This window comes from Sturnira hondurensis, unplaced genomic scaffold, assembly GCF_014824575.4.
Source record: "Sturnira hondurensis isolate 20B ecotype Veracruz unplaced genomic scaffold, ASM1482457v3 Scaffold0013559, whole genome shotgun sequence".
Lineage (NCBI taxonomy): Eukaryota > Metazoa > Chordata > Mammalia > Chiroptera > Phyllostomidae > Sturnira > Sturnira hondurensis.
The window spans coordinates 5,400,553-5,418,769 of NW_028086190.1; the positions used below are offsets into that span (position 1 = coordinate 5,400,553).

General features: G+C 42.3%; 1 pseudogene; it reads right to left on the reverse strand.

Annotated features, from left to right (window-relative positions):
• Positions 1 to 10,286: 10,286 nt before the first annotated feature.
• On the reverse strand, positions 10,287 to 10,837 carry LOC118998042 (non-histone chromosomal protein HMG-14-like; annotated as a pseudogene).
• Positions 10,838 to 18,217: the final 7,380 nt, after the last annotated feature.

An 18,217-nucleotide genomic window follows, 5' to 3' on the forward strand; every position in this document is an offset into this window, starting at 1 on the left:
GGCCTCATCGCGAGCTTCGGTGTTCTGGGCAGATCGCATTGTTCTCCGCTCGGGGCGGTCCGGGAAGCAATTAAGGTTTCCCGTCTTCCGCAGCCTTTAGGGTTTGGCTACCAGGCCCCACAGTTAAATATTCTCGCTCTTTGCTGGGTGGGGCAGCCTCCACATGCCTTTGGGTGTCTCTCTTTGTCTTTCTTCCGCCCCAAGGTGCGGGACTTCTCTCCGCTGTTGGTGGGCTGCCCTGCTGCCTCACTGCCTGGGAGCGTGAGAGACGGCGGGGTGGGGCCGAGATAGGGGACCCTCCAGAGCCTTCTCCAGCGTGCTTGTACACGTGTGGAACACACACACACACACACACACACACACACGCCTACAGTCATTAAATCACAATGTTTTTAGGGTCCCTGTGTAACTTTTGAAGATGGAGTTAACTGCTAATTTATGAAAGGTTGGATTGGAACTCAATCTGTCTCACTTCAGGATGAGACCCTCCATCTCTTAGAGACTCCAAAGGAAGGAGCAGGACACGCAGAACAAGCCCTAATTATTTATTACAGACTTGTGCAACAATCACAGTCAATCTGAGAACATTTTCACTGCTCCCAAAAGAAACCCTGTACCTTTTAACTATCACTCCTTATCCTTCTAACTCCTCCAGCCCTAGCCAACCACTAATCTTTCTGTTTCTATAGATTTACATATTCTAGACCTTTAATGTAAATGGAATTCTATGTATGGTGTTTTTGTGACTAGCTTTTCCACTTAACGTAATATTTTCAGTATTTATCCATATTGCAACATGTGTCAGTACTTAATTTCTTTTTTACAGCTGAACAATATTGCATTATATGTATACTGTATTTTGTTTTTCCATTCATCAAAATGTTTGCAACTTTGGCCTATTATGAAAAATGCTGCTACCAAATTATGCATAAATTTTTGAAGAGATATATTTTCACTGATCTTGGATAAATGTATATCTGTATCCACATATCTAGGAGTGAAATTCCTGGGCCACATGTAACTCATTAAATAATTTGAGTAATTGCCCTACTACAGTAGCTGCTCCATTTTATACTCTTACCAGCATAGTATGAGGATTCTGATTCCTCCACATCCTTGACAACACTTGTTATTATCTGATATTTTCATTATAGTCATCCTAGTGATAAGGGAATTCAAGAGTTAAAGATTTTAGCCTGAGCTAAGGTCGTTAGGCTTAAGTGATTAACACCTGTGGAAATCTGTTATTCCAGGAACTGGAATGCACAACCTAAGTGGCTCCAGGCGGTCCACAAGCAATTCAGCCTTTGTGCCCCAGGGGTTCTATAAGCAATGGAGATAGTATCGGAGCCATAGAGGTCCAGGGAGGGAATTCAGATAAGAATTGTTGATGAACAGATAAAGAACTACTGGGAACTTTCTCAAACTATGGCATTGGGGTAGCAGCAGCTTGAGGCATTTGTAGTGAGTGCCAGAAGGAACCACAAGACAGCACTCAGTTGAGCCTTACCAACAGCTAATCTTTGGAATTAGTCTGGAGGTCCAGGACATCCACTGCAGCATAGAAATTATTTTCTAGCAGAAGGCATCTCAGAATAGGCTACCCCACCCTGGCCCCAAACCTCCATATCTACCTAAATGGCAAGCCTCCCAAAAGAACTCAATTGTCATAAAGCTCTTCTCTGGAAATAGGGAAGATTGACCCAAAGTGGGCACCACACTTAGCAGGTGTCATTGTTATAAAACTCCGATCTATTCTCCTAAGGCCCATTTATCTTTCCCAAAAGTCATTTGTTCTCTCCTAAGTGTCCTTTCTCCCCCTTCCCTGTTTAGAAGTCATTTGTTTTGAGGTAACTGCCCTTCTCTCCTTCCCCACCTCCTATTAAGATGGTAAATAAGCTCAAATTCTAAGGGCCTTCTAGAGTCACATTTTTTCCAAGATCTTTTCCATATATCATACATATGTGAATAAAAAGCCTGTCTATTCTCTTGCTAAACTATCTTTGTTGGTTTGATTCACAGGCTCCTAATGATGGAAACTAAGAGAGTGGAGGAAAAGTTTTTCTTTCCCATCAAGGCTGTGGCAAAGGCAGCTGCTGGCTCTGTGGCGATTCAGCAGACAAGAGTGTTCCTGGATTTGGCACTAGGTCCAAACAAGAACGGAAAGGAGGTGGAAAGATCCCAAGATGCCAGGATAAGTATAGTCCCTGTGATTCTGGGTGAGCTTTGTACAATTCTTGAGGAAGGAAAAAAAAACCCCAATGTTTCCCAGTTGGATGAGGCATGTTAATAAGCCAGGACAAGTGAAATAGGGAAACTGAGACAGTTAAATGGCCGAGCAGTTTACAGCAATCCAGTAAACTGCAAAATCCTACCTTCCATAACCAAATTGTTATACTTCTCCTCCCTAACCATCACAGGAGGGTTAGGATGATAAATAGCTTAAATCACCTTTTTCAGGGAGATACATATAGAAAGCCAATTAGTGCCATTTGTACTAACCACACCCAAAGATAGGTGAAGTCAGGGGAATAATTCTCATTTTGGGCCATCATTATAAAGCTGATGAACATTCTATTGAGCTCCTCCCCAAAGACCTTTAAAATTCCTACCTTTAGAAAACAGATAAGAGGCCTCTGGACAAAAACCTAGCACAGGTTCTCTCTGAAGCACACCCACAGTTTTCTACCTCAAGTATGCCTCTTTACTTTTCTCTCCTAGACTCTTAAGGGCCCCCAGGAGACTGGCAACCAGGGGCACAATGAGCTGCAGCAGCTTGTCCTGGACTAACCCCTTGAAACTGTCTCCAAGGCCCTGTTTTCTCTGACTTTTCAGTGAGCTAACAGTAGCCCCACCTTGGCTCACTTGTGTAACTGAAACGTTTACTTGTGAGTCTAAGCAGCTCAATGTGGTTTACTTCTTTCCTACAACATTTCTAGGGAGCCAAAGCTAGGCTCTCTCCTGTGGCTTCTTCTATCCTTGACTTCTCAGCGAGCTAACTGCAGCCCCACCTTGGCTCACTTCTTTCCTATAACATTTCTAGATGTTATGGGAAAGGGACTCGCCCAGAGAGGGTCTGCCTCAGCCCTCTCCAGTGACGTGGAGATGGAGGTGGTAGCATACTTGAGGTGGTGACACAGGTTTACAGTAGGTGACAGGATAAAGCTGGCACTATTTCCTATCTCGGCACCATTTGCTGAGCATGACTGCCTTGTTAAACATGACTGCCATTTTACTCTTCGGAGCTTAGGTCCCCAGGACTGGAAGTGGAAATTACTGGGAAGCAGGATCAGAACATAACCGTTCTGTGGCACCCCATAGCCGCAGGCAAAAGACAACATTGGAGCAAACTACAATTTATGCAAAACCAACTGAGACTGTTGCATTCACCAACCGCGAGAACAAATGTCGGAGACTTTCAGGGTTCCAAAGATGTTACTTTATTGGCCAAGTTTAACCTGCGCAGGGGCGAACTCTCCAAAGTGTCCAGAGACACGGTGCCCACAAGGGCTGCAAATGAGAGTCGCGCCAAACGCTTACAGGCTTAGGGTTTTATGGAGGTGTGCAAGCAAGCTGGATACAGAAGCAGATGTGGCGGTTAGCGGTTGGCTCAGGGGCACAATAGGGTTACTGATTATTGGTGAGTTAACTCATGCACTGGCTCGTGCTCCTTTACTTGATTGGTCAGTTGAGCTTGTGCACAGGGGTAAAATTTCCCTCCCTATTAACTGTCCAGATGGCTATCTGCCTGACTAACCTTGTTGCTCTTACACCACATCCTGGAACACACCCCGCTCTTCGGGTGTGTCCCGGAGCCTCTTTGCGTTAGTTAGTAAAACACCTTTTGCTTCCTTACAGCTATGTTCTGGCTAGTTCCCCTTTGCCCTCAACAAGACCTGTCTTGCAAGCCCCCAACAGCCCAGGGGCCACATGACAACAACCTTCCCCACCCTTTCACAATTCGATTGCAATCCAATACAAACTCAAAGCCCCTGCATGTCATTGCTGATGCATCTCCACACCATGCCCCTTTCCACTCTGGTAAAGTGAATACAAACTTTGCTCTCTGCATTTTCTTCTCTTTGTGAATTCTTTCACAGCCTGTGTCACCAGCCACCCTAACAGGAGGAATTCTGAGTAGTGACACAAATCAAGATCATGAATTGTTACCCGGCTGTTGGTTTCCCAATTCTGCTTATGCTCCATGGGGCTGGCATTCCCACCAGGTTCAGAGAAAGGCTCTGTAGAAGCCAATAGTTAAAAGCAGGTGCTGCCACATCCAGCTCTCTGGTATTTCTAGTCATAAGGGAGTAAGGCAAATGCCTAATCCTCACTCACCCTTTAGACAGTGTGAGGCTTTTGGAAAATAAGTAGTAGCCGGCTCTTTTCAGCAAAAAAAAAACAAAAAACAAAAAACAAAAAACTGGGGACTCCTTGAAGATACAAGAAGGAGAATTTTATTTGCTTGGAAATTTTCCTGGATTCTCTGCTTCAGCCATAGCTGTTCAGGTGGAGAATTGCTTTCCTGAAGCCAGGGGACCACGTGGGGCTTTCTCTCTGCCAAAAAAAAAAAAAAAAAAAAAAAGGAGTAGAGAAGGATGGAAAGGGGATGATGTAAATAGAAAAGACAGCTGGGGTGCTCGTAGTCATAAAGGCAGTTGACAGAATAATAATAACCATTAGTGAGGAATAAGATTTATAACCATTCAACGGGCTTACATTAATTAAAAAGAATTTTAACAACCGAGGTGGAAAGCCTGAATCTAGTGTCCTCTTCCATTTTAAGCAGAGACCCTTTTCAAGGCTGACAACTATTAACAGGTCTGCATTTGCATAATGACTTGCTTTTTATTTTCTAAATCGCCCCCAACTAATCGCTTTAGGAAACCTCTACCGTTCCTTGTTCTCCTGTCATCACCATCTCAGTTCCACTCGTATGTAAAAATTAGGTAATTAGTTTCTTCCAAGGACAATGCCAAATTTACTGCAGGGTGTTTTAAATCTTGGATTAGCAAGCAGAGTGAGAAAGTCTACTGGCAAGAAATAGAAAATCGGAATAAAAAATATCAGAAAGTGTTCTGGCCCCTTTTGGTTACAGAGACTGTGAACTTGGAGAAACGTGAGAGAAGCTGTCACTTTTTTTGGAAGAAGGTTTGGAGCAGGACATGGTCCGACTCTCAGGAGATGAAGCATCATCCTCAGATTCCACAACCAAACATTCTTTTATTTACTTAAGTTACCTTAGTACCTCTCTGAGACACGTTCACGGATGCAAGTGGAATAGGTCCTGACAATGGTATAAAATGATTGCGAGCTAGAAGCTGTGGGATCAGATAACAAAATACTCCCTGATAATACTCAATCCTCACCTCAGCAGAAAAGCATCTTTCCTCTGTACAGTTGCTTGCCCCCGCTTTCCATTCCATACTCTGGAGACTTACTCTAGAGACTCCGTCTCCTGGAATGGGGAGTAGTTACACAATTATTTGGAACACAATAAAAGAGATTTGTTTCTTCTCCATTTATTTAAATATTCAATCTTTTATTTATACAGTATGGACTCGGATATTTCTTTTCTGCTTTGGGTTATCATCCAATACTACTGTGTTAACCATATGTTTCCAATTCTTTGGCCTCTGGGGTCTTGCTGAATCTGGAGAGACTGCCCCCTCCTGGGCTAGCCAGTTCCTAGAGATAGTAATGGACTCTCCTTTGTGTGGGGCTTTCAAAGGTAAAGCAACCAATCCAGGGCCTGCATCCCTCCCACCTCCTCTACTGGGGTCTCCCACTATTCCCCTGCCTTAACCAGCCAGGTCCAAGTACCAGACAAGTGGGGACAGCACCTATGCCCCACGGCTGCTGAAATTAATCAAACTAGCCAATCCTAAACAAATGCCTTGCTATAAAATCCTAAACAATCCTAAACAACATGCCTTGCGTGTTCCTTGCTATAAAACCCCTCAAAGGCTCTTGCTCACATTTCCCCGTTGCTCCTGCCTCCTGATCAACCCTGGCACTTCCTCGTGTGACTTTCTGTGGCAGTGAGTGCCACCTCCTCTTAGAAACCTAACCAAACTGTATTTTCTTTTTTGTTCATTTGATTTTTCTTTTAGTTTTTATTTTTTCCTTGCTTTTAGAGAGAGAGGAAGGGAGAGAAGAAGAGAGAGTGGGAGGAAGAGAGAAAAACCATCATGTGAGAGAGAAATATGGATTGGTTGCCTCCTGTACATGCCCAGACTGCGGATCGAACCCATAACCTAGGTATGTGCTCTGACCGGGAATCAAACCTGCAACATTTTGTTTTCAGGATGATGCTCCAACCAACTGAGCCACACTGGCCAGGGCAAACTATATTTTCAATACCAGTCTACTGATCTATTAGCCTACACCATACTTGAATAGCTTACCATTTAAAAAGAATTACTACTCTTTTTTTGTTGTTCATATTGTTCCAGCTTTGGCCTTTGGGAGTCCTTTCAGATTGGCCCTCTGTCCCTTTCACATGTTCCCTGTCCTGTTGTTTTTGAGCACTTCCTTACTTTCTGGCACTACAAGTTGCTCCTGGCTCATATAATCCTTGCCCAATGCCTACAATCAGCCATGTCGCAAAAGAGTCCCTTTTATTGGGCAATGATATTGCCATCGTTTTTTTTAAATAAAGTTTTATTGGAACACAGTTATGTTCATTCATTTTCATTTTCACGTTATATATGGCTGCTTTTGCATTACAGTTGCAGAGTTGAGTAGTTACAAGAGATTGTATGGCTTGCAAAGCCTGAAATATTTACACTCTGGACATTACAGAAAGTTTGCTGACTCCTTTTCTTTCGTTTCCTTTAAAATATTTTATTTATTTTTAGAGAGAAGAGAAGGAAGGGAGAGAGAGAGGAAGAGAAACATAGATGTGTGGGAGATACATCCATTGGTTGTCACTTGCATACTCCCAATTGGGAACCTGGCCCACAAGTCAGGCATGTGTCCTGACTGGGAATTGAACTAGCAACCTTTTGGTTCTCAGGCCCATGCTCAGTCCACTAAGCCTCACCAGCCAGGGCTGCTGACCCCTTTTCTAGATGAAGGTGGCTATTATACTTATTTCTGTAAGGATATAGAGAGGCAGGTCTTATGAAAGTCCAAAGCATGAACCAAAGCGTGCATAGGATTTGATAGTAGGAATCAATACTACATTTTCTTCCCAGGCATTTTGTATTTTATTTCTTTCCTTTCTATCAAGTGTTTCTCACTTCTTCTTTAGGTACACGGCTATATTGTTGAGGGGTGGGGATCTCCCCTTGTGGCTAAGTTGAGAAAGCAGAAGATTTCTAATAAAGCAGAGTGATTAAAGCTAGAATCATCCCATGGGATGGTAAAGAGAAACAAGTATATGTTGTCATGTAAGCTAGGTCCGGAAAAAAAAGAAAAGCAATTTCTTCTCAATATAATTACTCTTTTACAACTTGTCAAATTCATGCCATTTCAGGAAGAATATTCTTTCCCTGTATGTGATTAGACACTGTGGCTAAGAAAAAACTACTCATCTTGGAGGGTGCGCCTTGCTTTTTAGGTACATAGCTGAGAATGTCAAGTGCATCTAACACGAGTGATTATATCACTCTCTCGGAGTCAGCTGTGACTAAGAAAGTACAGCCTCTCAGGTGCTCTAGTTACTGGGAGGATCCTCCTAACTAGAAGGAAGATCCCTCCTAACTCCCTCCTTTTGAAGATCTAGTCTAGAAGGCTTTCCTTGGTGTCTGATAGAAGCAAGAATAAAGTCCACCAGTTATGGTCTGACCTCTGATGATCAAACTCTGTACTTCACTTAGAGTGCAATGTATGTCTGATCAAGGAAGACTGGGCAGCAAAGATTTCCTGGAAGGAACGGTAGGTGCTGTCCAATAGCTGAGGGGGGTTCCAGCAGAGAGAGAACAGGAGGTACACCTGCGGCATCAGGGCACAGCCTCCCAGCCCCAGAGACAGTTGGCCTGCCTTCCTCTTCAGAGCAGAAAAGGGCAGATCTGCACTGCTTTGCCCCACATGTTTCATCTTCCCATGTTGCAGAAGGGCTCTGGACACCGTTGCCAGATTTAGCAAATGAAAAACAGAACATCCAGTTAAATTTGAATTCCAGAGATAAATAATGAACAAATCACTTTTCGGGATAAGTATATCCCATTCACTATCTGGGGCATGCCTATACTAAAAAAAAATGTTGTCATTTATTTAAAATTCAAATTTAACTGTCCTGTGTTTTATTTGGCAACGCTGATCTATAGTATACTATGTAACCTTTCAGATCTGCTCATGGAACTATGAGAAACTTCTCTCTGGATCTCCTGAGAGACAGAAAAACCTAGAGGCGGAAAAAGAGAGGAGAGGATTGGCCCAGTATTCCTTGTCCGGGAAAGACCCACGTACCAGGCCATACTAAGCTGTTGGCCAGCACTCAGTGGGTCCTGTCCTGTCTTCACTTCCAGTCTAACTAAGTGTGGCCATGGTGATGAGCTGCTGGGGCCTGTAGGGGCACAAACACAGTTTGTTTACGTAGACACGAGCCAGTGTGGCACGTAAGTATGTCTAGTGCATATGTCTGCTGCAAGGCTCCCTCACACCGATCCTCCTTCTCCCTTCTCCCCGTTTTCTACTCCAGGGGGCCTTCCTTCCTAGTACCCCTTACCTCAGTTCAGTGCTAGTCCCTCACCTGCCTTCGTCTCAAGACTCTCAGATATGATTCTTATGTTTTTGGTGCACTTAACTGTTTGCTGACACCTCTTGCTCCTGTGAAGTTGAACTTCTTGCCTCTCTCTTTTCCTGTACAAATGTGGTCACTCTCTTTCTCTGTTCATCCAAATTATTTAAGGTTCAACCAACAGCATTCAGTTCTAAGAAGTTTTTCTCACTTAAATCCATACCATTCTGTGCAAATTTTGTAAGTTGCCCTGTATACTTTATTAGCTTAAAAGTTTAATCAGTCTATTTGTTTTTTTAAGTTGAAAATAAAAATTATAGCACTAAATTATAGTGATTTTTACAATGCCAACACCATAAAATAATTAAAAATTTTCTTTCATAACTGAGATTTTATTGGTCATTTTAAGGATAAGTACACACACCTTTCAATTTGTACACAATTTTTAACATATATACCAAAAATGTAAAGTTGTGTAGCTGTGATTCTTTTCTAAACAGATGTTTCAACGACTTTCCAGTTTAAAATTTGGAGGCTAATTTTTCTTAATAGAATATCAAGTACTAATATCTTCAAATGTTGATACACTGTTACATCAAAGCCCCACTAATTCACAATTTAATATCACATATACTACATAATTAAAGTTTTAATCTTTCACAGCACATTAACAAAGTCAGTGGGAAAAATGGACTACTACACCACAGAGTGCACAAAATTCTGCCAGGGAGAGCTGAGATCAAAGAGTGGCTTTTTTTAGGAAACAAGTCTACCAAAAACATGGGAACAGAAGTGATTCAAAATGTTCAAGACATATTAAATGCACAGCTAGCTCCAAATTGCCACTTGGTATGCTTTGTATTATAGGATATAAAAACTACCACCATCTGCCCTGGCTGGTGTGGCTCAGTGGATTGAGCGATTGCCTGTGAACCGAAGGGTCAATAGTTCAGTTCCCAGTCAGGGCACCTGCCGGGGTTGTGGACCAGGCCCCCAGTAGGGAGCATGTGAGGAAGCAACCACACATCAGTGTTTCTCTTTCTTTCTCCCTCTCTTCCCTTCTCTAAAAATAAATAAAGCTTAAAAAAACAAAAACTACCACCATCTATGGAGTGTTAAGCTGATGCCCAAGACAACCAAAGCCTCACATATCCCACTATTTCCTGATTCTACTAAAAAATAAACAACCAGCAAGTGATTCACCTCTTTAAAAAAAGCATCTCTGCCCTAACTTGTGTGAATCAGTCATTTGGACGTCACACAAACTGAAAGGTCAAGGGTCCCCAGTTTGATCTCTAGTCAGGGCATATGCCTGGGTTGTGGGCTTAGTCGCCTGGGGCAAATGTGCAAGGCAGCCAATTGATGTTTCTCTCTTCTCTTTCTCCCTCACTTCCCCTCTTTCTGAAAAATAAATAAAATCTTTTTTTAAAGCATGTATACTTTAGAAAATGGGATTTGGTGGAATTCCATTTTTCTTAAAAATGTTTCTAGAGCTACTAAAAAGCTTTCAATTATTTATCAACTATTTACACAATAGTTGGATTGTACAATAAGGGAGATGGGGATCACTAGCAAGACATGGGATACAATATTAATGATATTAATCGGACTTGCCTTGTTTTTCTTCTTCCTCATCTGAGGAAGGGAAAACTGGACTCCTCTTTTTAGTTTCTCAGTTTTCCGCTGGGAGATTTTCTTTAGGTTCCTGGTTATCCATTTCAGCCTGTTTTCCTTTTTCTACCCTTTTCCCTTGCATTTGCACTTTTTAAAAACATATTTTTAAAAATATTTTACTTATTTATTTTTAGAGAGAGGGGAAGGGAAGGAGAAAAAGTGGGAGAGAGACATCAATGTGTGGTTGCCTCTCACGTGGCTCCTACTGGGGACCTGGCGTGCAACCCAGGCATGTGCCCTGATTGGGAATCGAACCTCGACCCTTTGCTTCACAGGCCTGTACGCAATCCACTGAGCTACACCAGCCAAGGCTGCGCTTTTTTCTTTTTTTTGGTCTCCAGATTTATTCTTTCTTGCTGTCTTCTTTGGCTTCACTTCCACTTTTGCAGGGACAGTTTCTGCTGATAACCTCACCTATCTCCTCTCTGGCTCCTCCTTTTCCACCCCCTCAGTGGGACTGACCTTCCTCTTGAGCATCCCAGCAGTGGGGCTGAGACTTCAGGGTGACCTGGTCGCTGCCTCTTGACCCTGCTGCCCAAGCCACTTCACCCAGGGTGGGATGGTGGAAGAACAGGATGAAACCTGATTGGTAGCCTACCTCCCAACCCACCCCTTTCCTTCCCCGCAACAACACCGGGACTAATTTTTATAAAAATGCACATATACTTTATATGGCTGCTGGCTGTCTCATATTCTTGTCTTTCTTCCTTTTGTGATCTGAGAGGCAAGGTCCCTTCTCATCTAGCTCCAAATAGCAAAACCCCAAGGCTATGTTTAATTCAGCTTGAAACATTGCTGATCACATAGTGACCCATCCCTTTGAACCAATGAATGGGGCTACAGGAATGAGCTACAGTATTTGGCTAGACCTAGATCACCTGTGGCCACATGATTAGATACTGTGATTGACAGCTCCATCAGAATCAAAATCAAAGTTGGGAAGTGGATGGGAGAACAGCTCTCCAAAGGGAGAAAAGTAGTAATGGACAGACAGAAACAGCAGCTGTCTACAAAAAACAAAACTCTTCTGAGTTTCGGTAGAATGACCCAATCCCCCCCAATATGGTCATCCTTTGCTGAATTGAAAACAAAAAGTTTTGAAACTATCAAATTGAGGACTGAATGCTCAGGTAATGACAAATATCAGAAGACTCTTACTTGAATGATACTGAGTTTACTTAATTATAATTATCTTCTTTCATTTCAGTGTCTGAATGGATTTTATAATAATCAAATGGCATAGAATACCTAACAGGGGGCTATTGTTCTTCTTTTAAAGAGGAGTACACTGGCTCTCGGAAGGATGGGAAAAAACATAAAAATCCTGGCCTATTGCTTGGGGGAGTCAGCCTCATATTTTGTATTTTCCACAAGGGAGGCTTCTAGAGTTCAAAGTTACAGTGACTTTTTTATTTTAAGATGATTCAAGGGTGTTTTTGAACACTAAGATGATTCTTAGTGTTTTAAATGAAAAACCCTTATATCCTTTCAAAAATAAGGCTAAGGGAATGTTGTTTAAATGGAACGAATACACACACATAAGAAGGAATAAAAATTCTGCCTTCCAATCTGTGTGTTAGGTTTCTCTGCCAACAGTGTTTTGCTTTTTCGCCAGCCACAAATCTCCACTCACATCTGTGTTTTTAAACGTACCTACTTCCATATTTTGAAATTGCTGTGAGCAGTTAGCTATTAGAGTGTTGCTACCCACGTAAGAAGGAGGTGAAGCAAAACATTCTCCTGACTCATAGAGCAATTAAAAAGAAGTGTTGTCTTTTCAGCCCTGCCTCTTACTTCAATGTCTCTTTGCAATATAGTCTTTGAAAACTTATTTACATTTTAAGAGATAACATTTTAATTAAAAACATAAATACAAGTTTTCAGGGAAAAGTCCTACTTTCACCCCTTTCACTGTCTCTTCAGTCCTCACCACCCCACACCCAACAGTAACTGCTTTTACCAGATGTATGTAGCTTTAGCTTTTTAGTATAAAGTGAACAATACGAATATATATTCTTATTTTACCCCATTTAAAACAAAAGACAATATTTCTCTAAATGCTGCTTTTGAAAACTTAGCATTGTATCTTAAAGATCTTTCATATTGGTAGATAAAACTTCATTCTTTTTACAGTTGCATAGTCTTCCATCACGTGGACACACCATATTTATTTGGCCAGTGCTCATTAGTTTACACATAGATTGTTTTCCATCTCCTATTCTAACAAACAATGCTGCAATGATTAATCTTATACATAAGTCATTTGTAAGTCATAGCGCATGTACGTCTGTAGAATAAGTCCCAGAAATGGGAACACAAGGTTGATTAGTTAAAACACTGGCTATTCTTGCTGTGTTTTTACTTTTAAAGCAGTACTACACTTATTCTCTTGGTAAACTAACTGATCCTTATTCTTTAATACTCATTTTAAATTTGAGCTCCTCTGTAAAGACATCTCGATCCCTTCTGAAGAGAGTCATTTGCTCCCACCTCTGTGCTCTCATTGACCCATGTTTGTGCCTCCATCACAGCCCTTTGTACCAATTATTTATCGGTATGGCGGTTAACTTCACTGGTCTATGAGGCTGAAAAGCAGGGATGCTGTCTGGTATATTTCTGGAATCCCAGGACCATGGATAGTGCCAAGTGTGTAGTAAATGCTCAATACGGATAGATGGAGGGCTGGATGAATAAATAAATAAATATGACCAACCTGGCTGGTGCAGCTCAGTGGATTGAGACAGGCCTGCAAACCAGAGGATCACGGTTCGATTCCCAGTCAGGGCACATGACTGGGTTGCAGGCCAGTTCCCTGCAGGCCAACTCCCAGCAGGGGACGCATGAAAGGCAACCATACATTGATGGATGTTTCTCTCCGTCTCTCCTTCCCCTCTAGAGATAAATAAATAAATAAAATTTAAAAAATGCTTAAAAAATAAATAAATATGACCAAAGAAATTACTATAACTAACCTGGGGCAGATATCAATGTAATGACCAGTCTACATTGTCGTGCTTTAAGATTTGGTCTGGCCAAGTGGGTTGACTGAAGGGGGCGGAAGCAAGACACACTGAGTTCAGATAAATAGTCAACAATGGAGATCTTTACTGGATAAGGTTCATATGGGTGAAAGCTCCAGAAACAGATCTATCACTTAAGCAGAAATTAGATTCACTGTGAAAGCTCACAGAGAAGACAGCGTGGAATATCCAAGTCTCAGGAAGGGAGGCAACAGGGTCAGTTCTTCAGAAGAAAGGAAGAGTGTTAGCTTCTCTTCTGAACATTGTCAGAGGGGACTTAACCTCTTACCACTTTTTGTCTCTGTTTAAGTTCTCAAAGTTCCCAGAAAAGAACCTGATAGGTCAGCATAGCTAAGGACAGATTCAGTAACATAGGTATGGCCTTTTGAGAAAACATTATGTGCCAAGAAACCATTGTAATTTTTGACTACAAGAAGGGCCCAGGTGACAACGTAGTGGGCTTCCTATCACATGTGTGTGACAGAATGACAAGGAAGCCAGGGAAGAGTAGAAAGCAGGTCAGTGGGGCAAGGAATCAGGTAGGAGAGCAAGCAGAAGCCCAGCCATCAAGATTTGGGCAATAGGTCAGGATCAGACTGGCAGCTAAATGTGGAGCTCGAGTCATCTGAGCACATCTGGCCCCAGGTCAAGACTGACTCTGGGAACTAGAAGAGGACGGAGCCTGTCCTTGGGAAACAAGTGGGGAGCCAGTAGAAAGGGTGTGCGGGCTGAAAACCAGGCTGGGCCTGCATGCACCATTCCTCCATGCAGAATTTGGAACAGATTTCTCTTCGCTCATTGGCTGACTGAGACAATGAGGGACAGGCCCAGTCTGCCTTAATCCCAACAAAGTGTACCAGTGAAAATGCTCACATATTGCATTGTCTCTCAACTATTTCTGCTTGTCATTTTCGGCCTTGGATCTGACTTGCATACTGATGTGACCAGGAGAAGGGAGGATGCTCTCTTTCATTTTGTTAATGTTGTGTTTCAGTGAAGCAACAGAGATCTTATATGCATTATTACACTTTAAAATACCTTCAAAATAGCCCTGTGAGAGAAGAATTAGGCCCCCTTTTTATAGATGGGCCAACATAGGTGTGTTAGTCCATTTGGGCTCCTATAACAAAACACCACTGAGTGGATGGCTTATATGCTAAAAATATTTATTTCTCACAGTTCTACAGGCTGGGAAGTCCAAGATCATGGTGCTGGCAGATGTGGTTTCTGGCAAAGGCCCACTTGCTGGACAGCTGTCTTTTCACTGTAACTTCAAAAGGCAGAAGGGGCAGGGCAATGTTCTCTGTGAGGCCTCTTCTTTTCTTTTTTTTAAATTGTTTTTTTTTAAATTTATTGATTTATTTTTTTAGAGAGAGGAAGAGAGAAACATTGAGTTGTTGTTCCACTTATTCATGAATTCATCGGTTGATTCTCATACGTGCTCTGATGGGGAATCAAACCCACAACCTTGGCATATCAGGATGTTCTAGCTGAGCTACCTGAGTGTGTGAGGCCTCTTATATAAGGTCACTAGCTCTGCTCATGATCTAATTGCCTCCCAAAGGTCCCACCTCCTAATTAATACATTACCTCGAGAGTTAGGTTTCAACGTGTGAATTTTAGGGGGACACAAACATTCACACCATGGCAGAAGGTACAGTAGCTTGAACAAACTTCTCTTTGGCCCCAGTGCTCATATTTCCCTTCAACAGCAGTGTCTAGCTTCTATTGGGTCTCATCCCATGCTCCCTGGGGCCCATCTTGATAGTGGCTACATGATAGCCATGATGTCATGGGCAATGGACTACACTGCAATCTGGACACCTCAACTCTGGGCTCTGCTGTGTTATTAATTAGGTGGTGGCTCAGTTTCCTCATCTGTGCAATGAGGGGGTTGCACTAGCTGACAGCAAGGCTCTTTTATTGCTCCAGAACTGCCAAGCATCTGATGTCATTGCTTTTGAGGCAATGAGAGGTTACCTGTGCTTCAGAGAACTTTATTTTGGTCTGTACTGATGCCAGATTAAGTTAGTTTCTGAAGGCAAAAAAAAAAAAACAACCCTGTATTATTGGCATTTAAAAAATTCCTTAGCAATTTTTTACATGATATATGATTCAAAAAAAAGGGAATTGAGTTCCCACATCAGTGTGGTCTGGCATTCTCAAGGAAACTTTGAACTTGCCCATACAATTTCTCAGGTGCATTGCCTTCTTTACTTTTAGCATTGGTCCATGAAAGTTATTTTTAAACTTTCTCCCCAGTTTTGGTAGTGAAAATCATCTTCAACTTCATGAAATTCTTTTTTTTAATTTTATTTATTTATTTATCTTTAGAGGGGAAGTAGAGAGGGAGAGAAACATCAATGTATGGTTGCCTTTCTTGTGTCCCCTGCTGGGAGTTGGCCTGCAGGGAACCGACCTGCAACCCAGGCATGTGCCCTGACTGGGAATCGAACCACTATCCTCTGTTTCGCAGGCCTGTGCTCAATCCACTGAGCTACACCAGCCAGGGCTTCTTTTTTTTAAATATATATATTTATTGATTATACCATTAAAATGGTACTATTTCCCCCCTTCATTCCCTTCCACTCTGCACACCCCTCCCCCACCATACCCCCCTTTCACTTATGTCCATGTATCACAAGTTCTTTAGATTCTATATTTCTTATACTATTCTTGCCCTCCCCCTATCTATTTTCTACCTACTGTCTATGCTACTTATTCTCTGTACCTTCTCCCTGCTTCTCCTCTTCCCACTCCCCTGTTGCTAACCTTCCTTGTGATCTACATTTCTATGGTTCTGCTCCCGATCTAGCTGTCCTCTTAGTTTGCTTTTATTTTAGGTGTGGTTGTTAATAACTGTGTTTACTGTCCTTTCACTGTTCATATTTTTTATCTTCTTTTTCTTAGATAAGTCCCTTTAACAGTTCATATCATAAGGGCTTGGTGATGATGAACCCCTTGAACCTGACATTATCTGAGAAGCACTTTATCTGCCCTTCCATTCAAAATGAAAGCTCTGCTGGATAGAGCAATCTTGGATGTAGGTCCTTGCCTTTCATGACTTGGAATACTTCTTTCCAGCCCCTTCTTGCCTGGAAGGTCTCTTTTGAGAAATCAGCTGACAGTCTGATGGGTACTCCTCTGTAGGTGGCTGTCCCCTTATCTCTTGCTGCTTTGAAAATTCTCTCCATCATTTTAATCTTGGCTAATGTACTTATGTTGTGCTTTCGTGTGTTCCTTCTTGGGCCCAAATTCTTTGGGACCCTCTGAGCTTCCTGGATTTCCTGGAAGTCTATTTCCTTTGCCAGATTGGGGAAGTTCTCCTTTATTATTTGTTCAAATAATTTTTCCACTTGCTCTTCCTCTTCCCCTTCTGGTACCCCTATAATTCAGATGTTGAAACATTTAAAGATGTCCTGGAGGTTCCTAAGCCTCTTCTCATTTTTTTGAATTTTTGTTTCTTCATTCTTTTCTGTTTGGTAATTTTTTTCTTCCTTCTGCTCCACTCCCTTGATTCGAGTCTGTTTCCTTTCCATCACTATTGGTTCCCTGTGCATTTCCCTTCACTTCAATTAGTTTAGCCTTCATTTGTTCCTCTATTTTGTGACTAAAATCAACCAGTTCTGTGAGCATCCTGATCACCAGTGCTTTGAACTGTGCATCTGATAGGTTGGCTATATCTTTGTCACTTAGAAGTATTGGCTCTGGGGCTTTGAGCTGTTCTTGAGCCATAATGTTTTGGTCTGTTTGCACCTGTTATGTATGAGGGGTGGAGCCTTAGCTGTTCACTAGGGCGGGGCGACCCAGTCACTGGGTTGTGATGCGGTATGTGGAGGTGGGGTCAGAGAGGGGCAATGGCTTTTGTTCCACTCTCTCTTGGATTTTGGTCCAAGAGAGAGTGGAACAAACTCTCTATGACCCTGGGAGCCTCTCCTGGTACCTTGACCCGGAAAATCTTTCCAATTGGTGCTTTAAGGCTCTAATTTCTATCGCTGGGGCCCTAGCCTGTGCAGTCTGTCTCACTGCTCACTCCTTAGCTTGGTTTATCTGCATGCAAATGTGTGACTGCGGTCTGCCAGCCGCCTCGCACTCTCACTGTGTCCCCCGTCTGCCACCCCATGCCTGGGATCCACCAACTACTACCTGCATTCCTGGGTTGGTTGAGTTGATCTTTCCTGCCTGACCCGGTCTGCCGCTGACTCTGCCCCTCTTACCAGTCTGGATGAATGGTTCATTGTTGTTGGACTTCCTTACAGTTCAATTTTCTGTGTTTTGGCTGCGTTTCTGTTACTAAAACTTTATTGTCTTTAAACGTGGTTGTGTGAGGAGGCACAGTGTTTCCACCTATGCCTCCATCTTTAACTTCATGAAATTCTTATTTAGAACTCTAAAATATAAACCAAATATAACTGGGTGTGGGAAAACAAAAAGTTATTACATCAACAGTTTTTTTTAAATCCCATTGGGAAAAAAGTGTCTTTTGTGTTGGGAGAAAAAAACTTGCATGGATAGAAAGTCAGACTTGCACTTTTGCACATTTGAAAGAAACAGGCATTTGGAGGTGGAGGGATTGCATAAAAGACAGCACAGAAAGGGCTCAGTGATCTGGCGTTAGGTGGGACCTCAAGGTCCCTGGAATTGGTGGAAGGATCTTCGTATGAATGGCTGTGTCTAATATTCAGTCTTAAAGTGTTAGGTTTCTGTGATAGAAATTTGTTACAGAAGCCCTGATACTAAGCTTTTGATTGCCAAAACATCCATTTCAAAGACATCCATCTTGAATAAACATATTGCTGGTAAAACAACTAGATAAGAAACCAGGCCACCCCACCCA